Below are 18490 nucleotides of genomic sequence, written 5' to 3'. Positions count from 1 at the left end.
CACTATTGCTAGAGAGAACCACCTGGAGAGGTGAGAAGAAATGGGTACAGCCTGTAAGATGGAAGACTGACCCCCAGCTGACAGTCAACAGTAAATGATGACCTCAGTTCTGTTAGCTGCAACTAACTGAAGTTGCCCAACAATCTAAATGAGCTCAGACACAGATTCATCCCCAGAACCCCTAGAAAGGAACATAGTCTTACTGATGTTGCTCTCAGGAGACTCCAAGCAGAGGATTCATTGAGTCAAGCTCCACCCAGAATGCTGACCCAGAGAGCCACAAGATACAATAAATGGGTGTTCTCTAAGAAGTGCACCCATTTATTGTATCTTGTGGCTCTCTGGGTCATCATTCTGGGTGGAGCATGACTCAATTTGTGATAATATGTTATGGCAACGTTAGAAAATGAATACCAATTTCTATAGCAGCTTGTGAATTGTTACTATTATCCCCATTTTACACGTTAGGAACCCGAGGCACAGAGAAGTTAGGTAAGAGATCAAGAACACCCCATGGTAGGAGAAATGAGCCATTACTTAACAGATTGTATTAAGGGTTTGTCACAGCCAAAAAAAATCATCTTTGTAGTAGTCAGAAATATATTTTCATTGAAAGAAGATGTAATGTGTGAATTGTGTCTTTTGCATCTAACCTAGAACAGTTAATTAATAGCAGTATACAGTAATTATTAGTAAATTTACTAATAAATATTTGTACATTTTCCTCAAAAAATATTTTCAACTTCGTGTTTACTTTTTAGAGATGCACAATTAAGTTGCTGGGCCTATCAAACTAATGAACTGATGGCCAAATAATGAGAACTCCTTACTGAATCAAAGACATAATAACTGAAGATAATAATTGAAATAACAGTTTATCATGTTCAAAACCAAAATTAAGTGGATAGACAAAGCATAAAACATTCAAATAACACAACACTTGAATTGTTGTAAGATTTAAATGTGGTTGACCACAACATGAGGTTCATTGTTAATTGTTATAAAGTGAGTATTTAAATCTGCTTAAACGTCCTAGATTTTTGGAATATAAATTAAACATTGTCTCTTTACTTTACAAATTGACTTGTGAGAATTATGTGCAAATATGAGCCCTAAACAGTACATCTGGCCATAAGAACAAAACCCAGCACATGCTTCTTATAAAGTATCCTTATGAAATTCAAAACTATGTAAACTATATATCAACAAAGGAGACCACAAAAATGATGGTGATTAAAATGCTATAGAGAGGGGTGCCTGGGTAGCTCAGAAGGTTAAGTGACTACCTTTGCCTCAGATCATGATCTCAACACAATAAAAAAAAAAATTGACGGCTTTGATTATGTATTTAAGACATTTAAATGAAATAGAAAAAAAGGAAGCCTCATTTACCTTTAAACATCTGTAAGTTCAGATATTTTGTTTCTAAATTAAAATGACATAGAGACCTAAATTAAAATGGCTAAATTAAAATGGCATCAGTTAGTTTTTATACATGACCTAATGTTAAAATCAGGCAGACAAAAAGCAAAAATAATACAGTTACCTTGCTAAAATTAAGTCTCAAATTCTAGAGGTTAAAGATATATATGTCACAAATGTATGCATGTATTTTATATATTCTATACATAAATCTACATATCCCCCCAATAAAAACTTAATAGTCACACTTAATTTTAACCAAGTGGTCTCTTACAAACCTTGGATGTATAATTTAAATATATTTTTACTTCGGTTTAGATTTATAACTGCTTCTGTATGTGCTAAAAGTAAGAATGAGCTGTCTTCTGACCATAGATTCAAGTGGTATGGTGTAACATAGCTGTGTCTAGAAACCTATGAATAGCATGGATTTGGCAAACTCCGCTCACAATTAAAAAAAAAAAATCAGTTGGCTTATAGCATTATTAGTCCAATGGTTCCAAATATGGTTGTACAGTTCCAAGTGAATTTAAAACAAAATAAAACAAAACAAAACAAAACACGGATCATCCTATCCTTAAGTACGCTAACCTCTTTTAAGAACAACTTCCAAATTCAGGCTAAATAAAATCTCTCTTAAAATTCAGATAAAATGGGGTGCCTGGGTGGCTCAGTGGGTTAAGCCGCTGCCTTTGGCTCAGGTCATGGGATAGAGGCCCGCATCGGGCTCTCTGCTCAGCCGGGAGCCTGCTTCCTTCTCTCTCTCTCTGCCTATCTCTCTGCCTGCTTGTGATCTCTCTCTGTCAAATAAATAAAATCTTTAAAAAAATTTTTTTTTCAGATAAAATATCTCTTAAAGTTTTTGTGTAAAGGTTTCACCAATCCTTTAACTTCTCTCTCCTAGGCCTTTAACTCCTTGTCTTCTAGCCTCTCAAGAAAAGACAAGGTGAGGGGCGCCTGGGTGACTCAGTGGGTTAAGCCTCTGCCTTGGGCTCAGGTCATGATCTCAGGGTCCCGGGATTAAGACCGCATCAGGCTCTCTACTCAGCAGGCAGCCTGCTTTCCCCTTTCTCTCTCTGCCTGCCTCCCTGCCTTCTTGTGTTCTCTTTGTCAAAAAAAATAAATAAAATCTTAAAAAAAAAAAAAAAGACAAGGTGATAATGTCAGTTTTTTTTGCCTTTTTTTTTTTTTTAAGGAAAACATGGCTTAAGTCACGTATTGCAACAAGCATTTGTGTCAAACTTCCTGCAATATGCTTTGTTAGTTGCTGGAAGAGGTGATAAAGGGAGGTTGTAGGCTTCTTCCTCACGTACCTGAAAATCAAGTGCTCTAAAATGTCTGGAATTGGAAATCCAGATAACAAATATTGGTGTTGCTATCTATTCAAATATAATTTTCACTATTTTTTCCATTCTAACAAATCCTAATATCTTGTGTAATTCTCTGCAATAAACCACCAGCATATGAAAAAACATTTGTGAATGAAATAGAATGGTTTTATGAACGCTAAAAGTTCTAGAGGCTTAAGTTAAACTCATGCTTGCAATGAAAGAAAAAGTCTTACTGAATTAAATCATTTAAGTATACTGGAACTATATTATTTTTCTGATTATCATTTTAAAGAGTTCAAAATTTATCTTAGGAATAAGAATGTCTGTTATACCTGCCAATATATTTTTCCTATAAAATTTAATACTCGAGGGCGCCTGGGTGACTCAATTCAAGGGACTGCGTTTGGCTCAGGTCATGATCCCGGAGTCCCAGGATCGAATCCGCATCGGGCTCCCAGCTTCATGGGGAGTCTGCTTCTCCCTCTGACCTTCTCCCCTCTCATGCTCTCTCTCACTCTTCCCCTCGCAAATGGATAAATAAAATCATTTAAAAAAATTTAACACTTTAAATGATCTGTTAACTCCTTTATATTTCACTTGAGCCATTCAAATTATGTTAGTGAAAATTAAATTACTCTAAAACGCAAATTTATTCAGCATTTAATAAGTGCATTCTGCTGTCTTTCATATTAAATGATGATATATTGAATGATGAATAGGGATTTTCTTGTTGAGAAATTACAATTTTTCCCTGAGATATAATTTTTAAAGGTTTTTACCTGGCTTTAAAAGTCACAAACCCTCTTTCCTTTTTTTTTTTTTAATTTATTTGACAGACGGAGACCACAAGCAGGTAGAGAGGCAGGCAGAGAGAGAGAGAGAGAGAGGGAAGCAGGCTCCCTGCCGAGCAGAGAGCCCGATGCGGGACTTGATCCCAGGACCCTAAGATCATGACCTGAGCCGAAGGCAGCGGCTTAACCCACTGAGCCACCCAGGCGCCCCCTTCTTTCCATTTTTAAGATGATAGCCCTCTTTATGTTTTACCATCATCTAATTCCAAGAACAACTCTAAAGTATTATACAAACTTTTCAGTAATGTTTTAAGTAAGTTTCTCTCATTCACACAGATTGTCTTATTTACGTATTAAGACAATTCTCAAAATTTGAAACAGTACTGAATCAATTATTCTTTTAAAAATATAATAGAAAATCTAGACTTTATGATCCTCGGAAAGAAAAAAAAGAGTAGACCATTTGTAAATAGTAGCAATTTGTTCTCTTCTCTCAGCTATTTACAAATATTTGATGACTTCAGCTCATCTTGAGGCGTGTTAGCAATTAGAGAAATTCTAGAGTATCTTAAAGCAGATATTTCATAATCTCTTATTGTTTTATAGTATCCCCAATCTAAATGTTGACCACCACAGACTTCAGAAATACTGAGTCAACTATGAAACAGACCCATATGAGTCTATGTATATAAGGAACTAAGAGAACTCCTGGAAGGAATGTCATCCCAAGAAATCAGATGTGAAAAGACGGACAAATCCTTAGTCACTGAAGGGAAAGGCAAGTCTGCATTTACAGTGTCCACATCCCAACTCATATCCTGTAATAACATAATGGTTAATGCCTGAAGGAATAAAATGGAAACCCCCACTAAAGAGTGTAACAAAGAACACAGTTCTCTTTTTTGGAACTAAAGGCAAAGTTTTGTCAACTGCAGGGCTCTTGTGCCTTCCTGTGGTGCTGCGCACAATCTGGAGAGATTGGCATAAGAGATTTTTCACTCTTCTAGTCCTTAAGGAACCTCAGTGGTCCTGTGTTGTGCTTCCACAATGTGGGAAACTCTTATAAAGTAAATGTAGTGATGCTCAACTTTAGGAGGTCGGAGCAAAAGATAAAAGAAACAGGAACCCCACATGGCAGCTGACCCCATGGTGTTGGATTCATGGGAACTCACATGAGGCACTCCCAGTAATGCATGTGGGGGGGAAGTCAGGGGCTGGGTCTTCCAGTAGGTTTAGATGGATTTTATTTATGACCATTCTCTGTGCCTTCCTTATAATAAATTCTCAATAATTACAGATTGAATGTAGATTGAATTGTAGATTTAAAGGTAATCTGATAATATTCAACAGAAGTGGAAGAAAAAACTGGAATATAAAAGATCAACTGTAATCCTTATTTGTATAATTCTCCATTGGCTACCTAATCTGTTTTTAGGATTTGAACATTTGAAAGGCAAAATTAAAAGGATGCAATTTTCAGTCATTTGATGGTGGAACAAAACTCTCCCATATTGTAGAATTCAAACGTTAATTTTGTCATTTTAAAGTAAAAAAGTTTTAAAAATTAATGTACATGTTGTGAAAGATGTATTGCTTTTCCATTTTATATCTAGGATGATCTCCTAAATATCAAGACTATATATTTACTTCTTAATCAGGATAATTTCCTGGTTATAAAAGTTCTGAATATAAAGATTTTACTTTGTAGTTCCTTTGCTCTGCGACAAAGTTTAATGAATTCCGATGTTTAAAAAAATCCTAAAAAAAGATGAATATGATGTCAATAATGAAGAAAAATGATGCATTATCAAAAAATATCAACACTACATACTTTTGCAGCTGCCATACCAGCTTTTTCAGCCCTAAGGAATAATCCCTGATGAAATAAATTAATTGATGTGCATTTTTGTTTAAAACCTAATTAGTTTTTGTATGTGTGGGAAAGCTCATGTTGAAGAAATATATATTTGATTATATCACTTTCTTGCTTCATATCCCTTGGTGACTCATTACTACCACCTGTTGTAAGTTGGTTTCCTCAATTTAACAGACTTGGAAAATAGTTTTATTATAAGCAGGAGTTTTATTAAGGAAGAATTTTAGGATCTATGCTTATGGAAAGGAAGGGGAAAATAGCAGAATTAAGCAGAGGGAGAACTGAAAATGTTAAGTTGTCTCAGCGGGATCTCAGGGTCTCCGCTGAGGAGTTCTGAGGTTGGGATAACACTTTTGTGTTGGGGTCAAAGAACGAGGCCTTATCCACTTGTGTGAATCAATCGTGGAATGTGGGACAATGTGAGAAGGGGGCACGATCTTGGACAAGATGGCTTTTTCCACATGAGGCAATCCCCTGAGGGGCCAACAATGGATTGCTAAGGGCTTTCTCTTAGTAGCTTTTCCAGCAGCTGGGGAAGTTAAGTTATTTATTCTTTAAGAAGGATCTGGGCTACACACTACAGCATCTACATACCACCTAATAGGATGAGCTCATAACTCATGAATCTAGCTCACAATCCCAGGCCAGATCCAACCTACCTTTCTAGATTTATTTTCTGCTCTTGTTCTACCTCTACCCTAAGTGCCAATCAACTGCCCTGCTCTGTATGGTTCTCAGCTGTTGAAAACAATAACCAAGGCACACTCCTTTCTCACACTTCAAAACCCCATATACTCCTTAATCAGAGTTAATGCTTCTTCTGTGCTTCAACTATTAGCATTTACACCATATTATTATCTATTTACTTATGAACTCCTTAAAGAAAGGTAGCTGTTTTTCATTCACCATACAACCAATACTTAACACAGAGCCAAGTATACAAAAGTCCTATAAACATTTAGTGACCAAATGAATAATGAATGAGCAATAATTCACAAGATCAGAGGGGAGGCAGATGTAATTTATTCCTTTCATGGAAACTGATTATCTTCTTAAACATGCCCAATTTATTAAGGGCAAAAATCAAATCTAACAGAACAACATTTACTCCAATCCTGATATATGTCAGAAACTAGAAAATACAAATGACAGATATATTCCTTGTCTTTAAGGCCCCCATGATCCATTTGAAGAGACAGAAAACAAAAAATATAGAAATTAAGTGCTACAGCATGAAATAGTATTTACTACAAAAACACATGAGAAATCATGGACAGCCAACCTATTTAAAGATTTACTTATTTTTGAGAAAGAGAGCACATGGAGAGGACGGGCAGAGGCACAGGAAGAGACAGTCTCAAGCAGACTCTATGCTGAGCTCTTGATCTCAGCTCTGAGAAGCTCTGAGTTCACAACCTGAGTCAAAACCAAGAATTAGACTCTTAATCAACTGTACCACCCAGGTGCCTCTTGGACAGCTCACCTATTATAATTGGGTATGTTACAGAAAGATATTTATGAGTTTTTTGTCCAGAATTCTGGACACATCTTCCCAGGAAACAATATTGACATATTAATCAATTTCTCTAGACAACCTATATAAATCTGTTTATTAAAATTAAAATAAGCCTTAGTACTAACAGTGATATATGTAATGTAGTAGCACTTATTGTAGCATTTTTATTTGTATGTCAAATTCAATTAAGCAATTAATATGTTCAAATAGTCAATAAATGTTTTGATGAGCATTCACGACATGCCAGGCAGTGGGTATAGCTGTGAACAACTCAAATAAGTTCCTTATCATCTTACAACACACCGTCTTATGGGCAAAGGAGACACTGAGTGGGGCTTATAATCAAGGGAGACGGTGTTATGAAGGGAGCTGCAACATGTTATGGTAGCGCTCAACAAGACGCTGGGACTTAGGTAAGACAGCATTAGACTGAGGTCTTAAGGGCAAGTTAGATGTGAATTAGAGCTTAGAGGGAAGAAGGAGGAGGGGTGGGTTCTAAGTAGAGGGACGATCATGTATAAAGGTCAAGACATGGGGGGAAATATGCACGTAGAGCCCATCTGAGTAGCAGATAAACCTGCAATATGGCTAGAGTACTGGAGATAAAGTCAAAGAAAGCTACGTGTTGAAAAGATACATAAAGGTTATATCGTGACAAGGTTTGTAATGAGATTGGTCTTTGTCTTAAATATCATGGAGAGTTAAAGGTAAGCAGTAATACTCTCGGATTTGCATTTGTAGGTTCCTCTGGAAGCAGTGCAGGGGAGGGGTTGTAAGGGTTAAAAGTGACCACAGGGAGACAGATGGGTAATACTGCCAATGAAATTGCACAATAGCCTGGCCTAAGATATTGGCAGAGGAGATGGACTGGAAGAGGATGGTAGCAAGTTTGTGGAATAAATGATGATTTGAGATTTATGAATTGGGGGAAGTAAGAGAGAAAAAAAGAACTAAGGATGCCCAGGTCCCTCTAAGTTCCGATATGGTATGCCTGCAACACACCTGATCCAGGCAGTATGAAAGGGCCTTGATACTGTTCCTGTTTAGGCACTGGCCACAGTGCAGGAAAGGAGTCCCTGGGAAGACTGTGTGGCCACAGCAGAGGCAAGGGTAGAAAGTGAGCCACTGTAGGCAAAGCAGCCTGAAGAAACAGAGTAATTGGGGGGAGGAGGGAGGGCGGTGCTGTACCCAGAAAGGAGAATTCCTGGTCATGCCAGAACAGAAAACACAAAAAGAAAGAGAAAGAGGGTGGGGGGTGTTGGGGAAGAAAGAGAGAGAGAGAAAGAGAAAGAGAAAGGAAGGGGAGGGGAGAGGAGAGGGGAAAAAAGAGCCCCTGACATCTGAAACTGATCTGATTATCACAGGTAGACTTTAATGTTATTACAAGCTGGTCTCATGTCCACAGCCAGGTCATTCTATTCTGTCGGACATAAACAATCTCTAACCTCAAATGAGGTCACCCTGAGACAATGATAAAATGAAACAGAACAAGACCACTTCATGATTTTGCCTAAGCACAGACAAAAAAACATGGTTACTGTGTTACCCACAGAACTCCCAAACCCAGAAATGCTCTCTTTTTCTAACAGCATCCAGTCCAGGGCAAACTTTTCTTCCTTATACCTTCTCTCAAATCACTCAATCCAAGACCAAATCCTTTACAAGATTCTTTGTAACCCCCTCTTACTGAAGTGTCCCACAGTTCCCCGTCCCATGTGTTCTTTCCCACTGCAATGAGTAATCAACCCAACTAGAAAAAGGTGGTTCCTGGTGGTCTTTGGCTCAAGGCACTGACAGTATTAAGTTAGGAACTCATAAACTGTCACCTGTTTGCCTAAATGTGATGCACTGGCACACAACAAGAATGGCACACCACAGCCACACAACAAACATTTATTAGACAAACAAGCAAACATTTACAGAAATGAAGAGGAGACCACTGCAATTATCTACCTGCTTACAATCCTTTCTGACCATTCTCTTGGTCTCGAATTTTGATCTAATCCTACACTGAAAAAGAAAACAGGGGAAAAAAATAAAACAAAAACAAAAGTACAAGCACAAGCCCCAGAGGATTTATGAGTAATGCTACTTTAGTCACGACAGTCTTTATTTATTTTTTCCCTTTGCTTTGATTTTGCTCAGGGAACTTTTAGCTTTACTCATCTTTAATTACCTTGATTTCATGCTTAACTCTGGCACAGAAGAGATCTGTTTGTAATTTCAGATGAGAGAAAATGAAATTCCCCTCAGCAAAGTCCAATTTTAAAATTCAAGAGGAAGAACAATGTGCCAGCTCACAAAAAGTATCAACTTTACATTTCAAGGTAATTCAGCAGTAATGCAGTATTAAAGAGTTCCAGTTCTGTTTTGAAAATAAAACAAAGCAAAATAAAATCCAACAATGAGAGAGAGAGAGAGAGATCCACTTGGTTCTCTCTCTTTTTTATTATGGTAGGAACATTTGACATGGAGTCTACCCTCTCAACTTTTAGTGTGTCATATGGTATTATGAAGCACTACAAGCACAATATTATACAATGAATCACAACTGGACTCAGTCACAATTGGAACGTTATGCCTGTTAAACAGCAATTCCTCCCTTTCCCCCATCCCAACCTCTGGCCACTACCATTCTACTCTTTGTTTCTATGAGTTTGCCTATTTTAGGTACCTCATGTAAGTGGGATCATTCGTCCTTCTGTGACTGGCTTATTTTACTTAGCACAATGTCCTCTACTTCATTCATGTTGTCACAAATGGCAGGATTTCCTTCCTTTTATTTAAGGTTAAATAATATTTCACTGTATGTATACACTACATGTTCTTTATCTATTCATTTGTTTATAGACTCTCAGTTTGTTTCCACATCTTGGCTGCTGCAATGAACATGAGAGTAGAGATCTCTCTTTGAGATCCTGATTTCAACTCTTCTGGAAACCCAGAAGTGGGACTGCTGGATCATATAGTTCTATTTTTAGTTTTTCAAAGCACCTCCATACTGTTTTCCACAGTGGCTGCACCAGTTTACATTCCCACCAACAGTGCACATGGGTTACACTTCCTCTCATATCTTTGTCAACAATTTTTTTTTTAGTAATAGCCATCCTAATGGGAATGAGGTAATATCTCATTGTAGTTTTGATTTTCATTTCCCTCTGATTTGTGATGTTGGGCATCTTTTCATATACCTGTTAACCATTTGTATGTCTTCCTTGGAGAAATGTCTATCCAAGTCCTTGACCCATTTTTAAATCAGGTCACTGACTGATTGATTGATTGCTATTGAGTAGAGGAGTTCCTTTTACATTTTGGATATCGATCCCTTAATAACTATAAGGTTTACAAATATGTTCCCCATTCTGTAGGTTATCTTTTCACTTACTTAATTTCCCCTTATGATGTGCAGAAGCTTTTACTGTCTCTAGAAAGTGGGTTATTCAGCAGATATTAATATTTTTCTTTAGTTTCCTACATTTTTCAAGTGTTCAAAAAAGAACAAGACTCATTTTGTAATTAAAAAAATAGTAATTCATAGCAATTAACACAAGCCAACTCATGAAGCTAAGGAGAATGGAAAATGTGGTAATTGTGTGAGCCTTGATAACAATTATTTGAGGCAAACGGGAAGATATGGACTTACCATATGTGGTTGTGTATATAAATCATGTTCACCAAGACCTTTTCTTTTTCTACAGTTTATTTGCTGGTAATTAAGTCAATGGCCCAAAGACCAAGAAACCACCTCCTGAAGCTTTTGATAAATTTCAGTTTACCAACTTAATTTTCTGAGTTTGAGAAAGGAAGTAATGAGAAAATGGAAATATGCAAAAAGTTACCAACTCTTGTGCATTATGGATGATAGCATTTAGCAGTTTCTCTGAAAGGCAAATACAGAGATCATATTTTGCATTTTTAATACACTTCCTATATTTGTTGAAAAAAAACTAGTATAAACAGATGCATCTCCCTAATGAGGATGCTACAACTGATACTCATCTTTACTGTGAAGAATCCAAAATTTTATGAAGAATATAGAAAACATAGCTGAGGGCAGAGACATGGGTTTTTTTTTTTTTTAGAACCATAGCTAAGTTTCTCTTTCATGACTGATATATTAATCAGATTAAGACTGTGATACTGATGAATAACATAAAAAATAAAACAATGCCTAGGCTGCATGGATTAGAGGACATCACTGTAGGGCTGCAGGCTTTGTAATTCAAAACTGGAGATAATAATGTTGGGCACAGTGATGTTCATTTTGTAGGATTCTACACCAAAACAGTGGCATCCCAATAGGGTGATGTCTGCATTCTACTCTGTGATTTTTCTACCATATTTTCTAGCTATACAACAACTCAACCTCAAATTCTCAAAACTCCTTTTTATCTTCTTTAAATATTTATGTAGCATTCAGCACTTTTTGGAAAGCTGTGAGTCTATATCAAACAAATATAGGGTTGTAAGCTAAAAAGCTGGAAACCACTGTCCAGGGGGATCAATTCAGAAAGTAGTATGTCTTTATATAAATTGGAAAAGCAACATGACTAACTTGCTATTGCAGGCCAAAGTGATGTTGATGTCAGACCACGGAAAATCTTAAGGGTGAAGGGGATTACAGAGGCACAGATGCAGTGAATCATCCATATTCAAATGAAAGCTTCTAACTTATGTGTAACTAATACTTTTTAAGAAGGTAGAAAGAGGTTTAGGGATTTTTTTTTTTTTTGTAGCTTCTGCCCAATGTTCTCTGCAACCATCTGCCAGTAAATAATGATTAATTCTACTTGATGTGGGTATTGCAACTTGATCAGAATTATAAAATGATACATATCAAAGTGAAAAGATAAAATAATTAGAAGAATTAATAAATAATCCAATTCCAAAGCTGAAATAAAGTTGAAGATATTGGAAAATTTTTTATCCAATACAATCAAAATCTAAACTTTCACTTATTTCACTCTACCATGAAAGGTGTTATCTTTGTTGTGGGGTATTCCTGTAGGACCCAAGAAAAGACTGAGTTGTGAAACCAGTGAACTTTTCTCTCCAGGATCCGTGTGCATTGACTGAAATACTTGGAAGTGGAGGGACCTTCCGGTAGGGGACACTGGTTATGGTGGTGGGGAGGGAAGAGGATGTCTATAAAAGAATCCATATAAGACCACATCTGGTATAAGAAGCCAGACTCAGAAGCAGTTCCAACATGAGAATTGTTCCAGGTTTTATGAGGTTATTGGTATTTGCATGGATCATACCTTGGCATGCTAGCTGTATGTGTGCTCTGGAGGTAAGGCTGAGTATGTATACATCAACAAAGTGTAACACCTCAACATGGAGACTAGTGCCTAGGAAAATGGCATGCTTTTCTGCTTATGCTAGGTACGGGAATACAAATCTATTTATCAGCTATGTAATGAGGCAGGGCAGAAGTGGAGTGGGAGGAGGTGACTTCTCAATTCTGAGATCTATCTTGGAAGGAGGCAATCTTTAACAAAGGGCTATAGGAAGATAGCATTGGGAACCATTATATCCATACTATGAAGGTATCATAAAACGAGATTTATAGTTACCAACTGATTTACTAACGCATGATAATATTGAATAACACACAAATAGTTTCTAATATTTACCTCACTTCTTCCAAAAAAACTACATATAACATTTAGGTACAAATTTCAGAAAAATAATAAGATAACTCATGTAACCCCCCCCCAAACAAATGGAATATACCAAATATAGTGTTTTCTTGCTTTACTTTTATTTTATAGCACAAGTATGGTATCAAACTGGATATGTTCTTCCCTACTTGTCGAGTATACTCCTAAGGGAGTTATTGCTACATCAAAGGATTGTTGACCACGCAGAAGGGAAGGAAAATTGTTTCCTTGGAGACGTGCTGATTTCTATTCCCACCAGTACTCCAAGGGTACTCTTCTTGTCCCACATATTTTTCAACAGTGGCTACTGTGAGATATTTTATTGTTACCCTGGTTTGTTGGAGGTGAAATGGTATTTCATGATGACCTTATCTTGTTTTCCCTTGATTACTAATATAATTAAGTATATTTTAATTTGCTCTTGAACCATTCATGTTTCCTCCTCCATGAACTGCCTTTGTCTTTTTTCTTGGTTTGACTTTTTATGGTTGATTTACAGAAGTCTTTGCTATGCTCTGATTCTAGTCTTTGACAGTTATACATTTTGTAAATAACTTTCTGCCAGTAGGAGTCTTGTATTTTTATTCTCCTTATGGGGTCTTTGATGATAATCAATGCCAGATATAAATTTTAACATATTTTTCAGTATTTTCCTTTATGTTCTGTGCTTTTCTAAAAGGTCTTAATGAAATCTTTCTGTGACTCTCAGGCACAAGATATTCTCCTGTATTGTCTTGTAAACATTTTAGAGTTTTCTTTCCACATGTAGGTCCATCTGGAACTGAATTTGGTGTATGGTGTGAGTTATAGTCCTAGTTCCTTTTTTTTTCCCATCTATAAAACCAATTTGTTAAACAGTCCATCTTCTCGGGGTGACTGTTGGCTCAGGCATTAAGTGTCTGCCTTTGGTCATAATCCCAAAGTCATAATCCCAAGGTCCTAGGATCGAGCCCCACCATTGGGTTTCCTGCTCAGGGGGAAGCCTGCTTCTCCCTCTCCCAATCCCCCTGCTTATGTTCCCTCTCTCGCTGCGTCTCTGTCAAATTAAAAAAAAAAAAAGTTTACAAAATAACAACAATAACAGCAGTCCATCTTCTCTCCTCTGATCTGTCAAGACAAATATCAAGCTACATATGTATGTTGTTCTGTTTCTGGACTCGCTTTCTTGTTTCATTGCTTCATTTCATGGGTTAATATGGCACTACTAAATTTTTACGTCTTTGTAAATATTGCTGCCTCATAACACTAGTTCTGCCGTTTTTGGTTTTTTAAGATTTTACTATTTATTTGACTGAGAGAGAGAGAGGGAGAGAGAAAAAGAGAGAGAGAGAGAGTGTGTGTGTGCATGTGTGCATGTGCGCACGCGCGCAGAAGGAGAGCTGCAGGCAGAGGAAACAGGGACCCCAGGATCATGACCTGAGCCAGAGGCAGACAGACAATTGACTGAGCCACCCAGGCACCCTTCAGCCTATCCTTCTTGAGAGACAGTTCCTCCCAATATTTTCAACTCCACATTGAGACGTCATTGTATTATTACTTTAAACACTCAATGTCATTTAGTTTTCTCCTCAGCTTTACCAGTTCATCATTATCTCTTGAATTTCAGACTTTGCTTCAGAGATCATTTTCCTTCTTCCTGAAGCATAATTTTAGAATATCTTTGAATGAAAGTTTGTTAATGGTAAATTCAGTTTTTGTTGTTGCTACTAATGTTTGAAAGCCTCTTTATTTTGTTCAGATTCCAAATAAAAAACAATTATTTTTCTGGATGATCAACTCGAGGATGACAATTATTTTCTCTCAAGACTTCGAAGATTTTTTTTTAATGTTTCTCCAGTTTTATCACTATTGATGTAATGTCAGTTAAAGTGTCATTCTTGTGGGTAATTTGGAACAATTTAAAATTCATGTTTACCTCTGGCTTTTTGGCCATAAAATTACTCTGGATTCCCATTTGTATGGGGATTGTCTAAAATCTGTATGGACTGCCTACAGTTACATGGGTATAGGCATTTTCCATGGAGAGATTTTTATCTGTCTATCCATCTATCTATCTACTTCACCTGGAGCCAAAACTGAGGTAAGAATATTGAGCTCTTCCCTCAGCTTCATCATTTTTTTGCTTGCTGATTTCCAACAAGAGTGCCACTTTTTTACAGTTTTGGTCTCCACTGTAGCCTATGGGTTTGACTGAATGCACAGATCTTCAAAGCCCCAGCTTCTCAACCACAAAGGAATTTTCAGATATCTCCATAATAAACGCTTGCTCCAGTCCTTATTTATCTTTCTGAATTCATGATTCCTTACAGCTCTGGTCTCTAGTGATTTCCCCAACTCTCCCAAAAGCTCAGCGATGCTTTTAAAAAGACACTATTTACATTTTATCAAGCATTTCAGGTATTCTACACAGGGAATGTTTCTTCAGATAACCAAATCAAATATTTGTAAGAAGCAGAAAACTCAGATATTTCCAAACTCTTCTTTAATATCCTTGAATACTCCTTTAAATTCAATATCTTCAACCCTCTCCCATTAAGGAGACTGTAAAACTTCATTTCAGTTACAGGCCCACAGGCACCTTGCTTCTGCTAATATCTTAATTCAATACCAATTCAATATCCCACCTACTAGTCTTCCTAATCTTTACAACCATTTACATTGTTTGTTGTTTATTCAACTGACCTCTGCATCCTTCTACTTTTCTCTCCCTTGGATTTCTTTGTCTTACATCTTCTATTGACTTTGAGTATAATTGATAGAATCATCAGATAAAGATCAAACTACTGCCCTAATAAAGCGTTGGCTCAAAAGAGGAAAAATGTATACAAAAATGTAAAACAACATGTGTCTTTCTGAGGTCTACCTGGAAGTAGATAAAATATGATAGGAAATGGGCTTATATTATTTTTGTTCTGTACCTTTTTGAAATGGCATCAATCCCCACCTTTCTGTCATGCCTCTACATCTGCCACCACCAAGGACTGGTTGAGTGACAGCAAAAAAGTAATAGCATGGAAGACAGAACTTGAAGCTTCCAAGATGAGTGGAGATGTGCTAGTAAGCAGTAGTTGAGGATACATCTGAATACACATGTATGGGCAACGCATGTAAAACATGAGCTGTACAACCACAGGAGACAAGCTCTACAAAGCAGAGATTTTTGGTGGTTTTATTTCTAGTTCCTAGCACATAGTAGGTACTCAATAAACATTTGCTGAAGGAATAAATAAATCAGTGAAAACAGTATTCAATTTGAATTTAGGAGGTTTTGTTTTCATATTTTGGTCTGATAATATTGCAATATATAATAGTAATACCACAATATAACACAAAGTATAAATCAGTCTAGTGAGATTCACCTTTATTAATTTTTTTAAAAATTTATTTTATAGAGGGAGAGAGAGCGAGAGCATATGAGCTCAGGGAGGGATGGGCAGAGGGAAAGGGAAAGAGAGTCTTAAGTGGACTCCCTGAACTTAGAGCCCCAAGTGGGGCTCCATCTCCCAACCCTGAGATCAGGACCCTGAGATCAGAACCTGAGCAGAAACCAAGAGTCAGACGCTTAACCAACTGCGCCACCCAGGAGTCCCTAGTTAGAATCACTTTTAAAGTTTATTTTGTACAAAGAACACTGGGAAGTTAATAATGTATTATATCCTTGTTTTTCTGCATTATCCATGCCTGAAGTGAGCACAGTCATTGAGGCTATGCTACTCAAAACAGACATTAATATTTATGTGGTAGCAGCTACCAGAAGAGCAGACATAGTGCCCCAGGGAAATAATTTGCTTCCTTTGGATCAGCCTTGCATCCCAGATCCTCATCAGTGAAGAAATGCCCCAGAATCTCATTTGTTAATCGCCACTCAAAACCCCTCACACTTTTCCTCTCCCTCTTATTCCAAGCTTTCCATTATTTTTTCCAGGGTTACATCACCCTAACCTTTAAGTAAGGCAGGTGCTAATGAATGTATTACTTTTTTGAATTAGCTGAAAATGTTATCACAAAGTGTACATGAAACTTCCTTTATGTAAAAGTGAGCTATAATTATAGGTTATTAAGTATACATTGGCTGAATAATTATGTATGTTTTAAGTGTGTTAGGAGAGGTTGCTTTGTAAAATAAACCCCATAATGAGTTTCGGTAAATTTTAAAATAGACCTATAAAGGTCTTTAGAACACAGAATAATCATCTGCTTTTAAAAATTTGGACTTTCATGCTTTGGAAATTACCTAAAGTGGAAATACGTCTACAAAATAAACTTAAGGGTTTTTTGTCAGCTCTTAAGAATAGCATTTCTGGGGGTGCCTGGGTGGCTCAGTGGGTTAAGCCGCTGCCTTCAGCTCAGGTCATGATCTCAGGGTCCTGGGATCGAGTCCCGCATTGGGCTCTCTGCTTGGCAGGGAGCCTGCTTCCTCCTCTCTCTCTCTCTCTGCCTACCTCTCTGCCTACTTGTGATCTCTCTCTGTCAAATAAATAAAATCTTTAAAAAAAAAAAAGAATAGCATTTCTGTGTATGTCATTTAAACAAGTATTTATTCTTGTTAAACAATATTCTCTAAAGAAACCTAGGAGAATTTTGGATTCCTAACCTGGTTCATGGGCTTCTGGGACAGGATCCTCAATTCAGATGCTTCTAGGAGTCAGATGGATAAAATAAATGAGTAAAGTAGGCTACTGGTAATATGATAAGGAGTATTTCAGACTAGAAAACCAAGAGGTGTATGGTCTAGCTCAAGATCTCCTGTCAACTGTCACCTTACGAAAAAGTTGGCAACTTTTTGGCAACAGATGTTGCTTCTTAAGAAAAACAAAAATCAGAATTTAATGTGAATTTCCCTACGTGTAAAGCATTGAGAAACAAAATCACAACACGGCAAAGTTATGATAACCAGGCCCTTTACAGAGGAGAAGACCCAAAAGGACAATAAACTTTTGAAAAAGTGAATTTGAAAGAAACAAACATTAAAACAACAATGAGATGTCATTTGGTCCCATCAGATTTAAGGGTTGCCAAGGAGTCCAGCAAATGGAGCTCTCATTCATTTCTAGTAGCACTGTAAGTTGACACAATCACTTTGAAGAGGCTTTGGTGATATTCAATAAGATGAAAAATTCACACACTAGATGACCAGCAATTCCACCCCTGGATTTATATGCTAGATAAAACCACACACACATTGGTACATTAAAGATAATATATGAATATTTGCAGCATCATTACTGAAAATAGCAAAAACTAAAAACAGCCCTAAATATCCTGTATAAAATGTTTAGAAAAATATGCTGCAACACATTCTTACAACAGAATATTTCTAAAATATGTTACTAAGCAAACACAAATCAAGAGGTGTAGAAGGCAATGTACAGGTTATACAGAAAAGCTTAAAAACCTGGAAAATATATTTTTATTTAAATATAAATATTTATATGCAAATATTATATATAAATATATATATATAATAATGTAGAGAACAAAGGCAAAATAAACAAAAAAATTTAACTTCCATATAACTTACAATCCATTGACAAGTCCTTGAGAGAGGCAGAATGACCTTCTTCCAGGAACTCAACTGCCTCAACGTTAGTAGTTAGCTAGAGGCAAAAGACAACTTTAGCTTGACAGTAGCCAGACCTCCAGGATCCTTTAAGTCTTCTTTAACATATGAAAATCCTTTTGGAAACTTCCTTTATCTCTATCCTCCCCAAGATATACGTTAGCAATCATCCTCTAAAGATAGAGTCCACTGATATACGTCTGAAGTGTCTCGTGACTAAGGGTTTACTAGATAGTAGTAAATGACCTTATCCTAATAGCTAGACCTTCAAGGTCCTGGAAACCTTGCTTCCAAACTCCTTAAAGACTTCCATTACCCCTAACTCCCTCCC

The 18490-nt window shown here is 36.8% G+C and overlaps 1 long non-coding RNA gene across 1 annotated transcript in view; it reads right to left on the bottom strand.

Moving 5' to 3' along the window:
* LOC122904826 overlaps positions 1 to 18244 on the bottom strand; it is a 29411-nt gene extending 11167 nt beyond the window's left edge. Inside the window, exons 1-2 of the long non-coding RNA XR_006384266.1 lie at positions 18121 to 18244; positions 17194 to 17237 (exon numbers count right to left, since the gene is read on the bottom strand). This is a non-coding gene — a long non-coding RNA (uncharacterized LOC122904826). The remainder of the gene's footprint in view (positions 1 to 17193; positions 17238 to 18120) is intronic.
* Positions 18245 to 18490: the final 246 nt, after the last annotated feature.

This window comes from Neovison vison, chromosome 4, assembly GCF_020171115.1.
Source record: "Neovison vison isolate M4711 chromosome 4, ASM_NN_V1, whole genome shotgun sequence".
In the NCBI taxonomy this organism is placed as follows: domain Eukaryota; kingdom Metazoa; phylum Chordata; class Mammalia; order Carnivora; family Mustelidae; genus Neogale; species Neogale vison.
The sequence above is the reverse complement of the archived record's forward strand: the minus strand, read 5'-3'. Positions and strand labels throughout refer to the sequence as shown.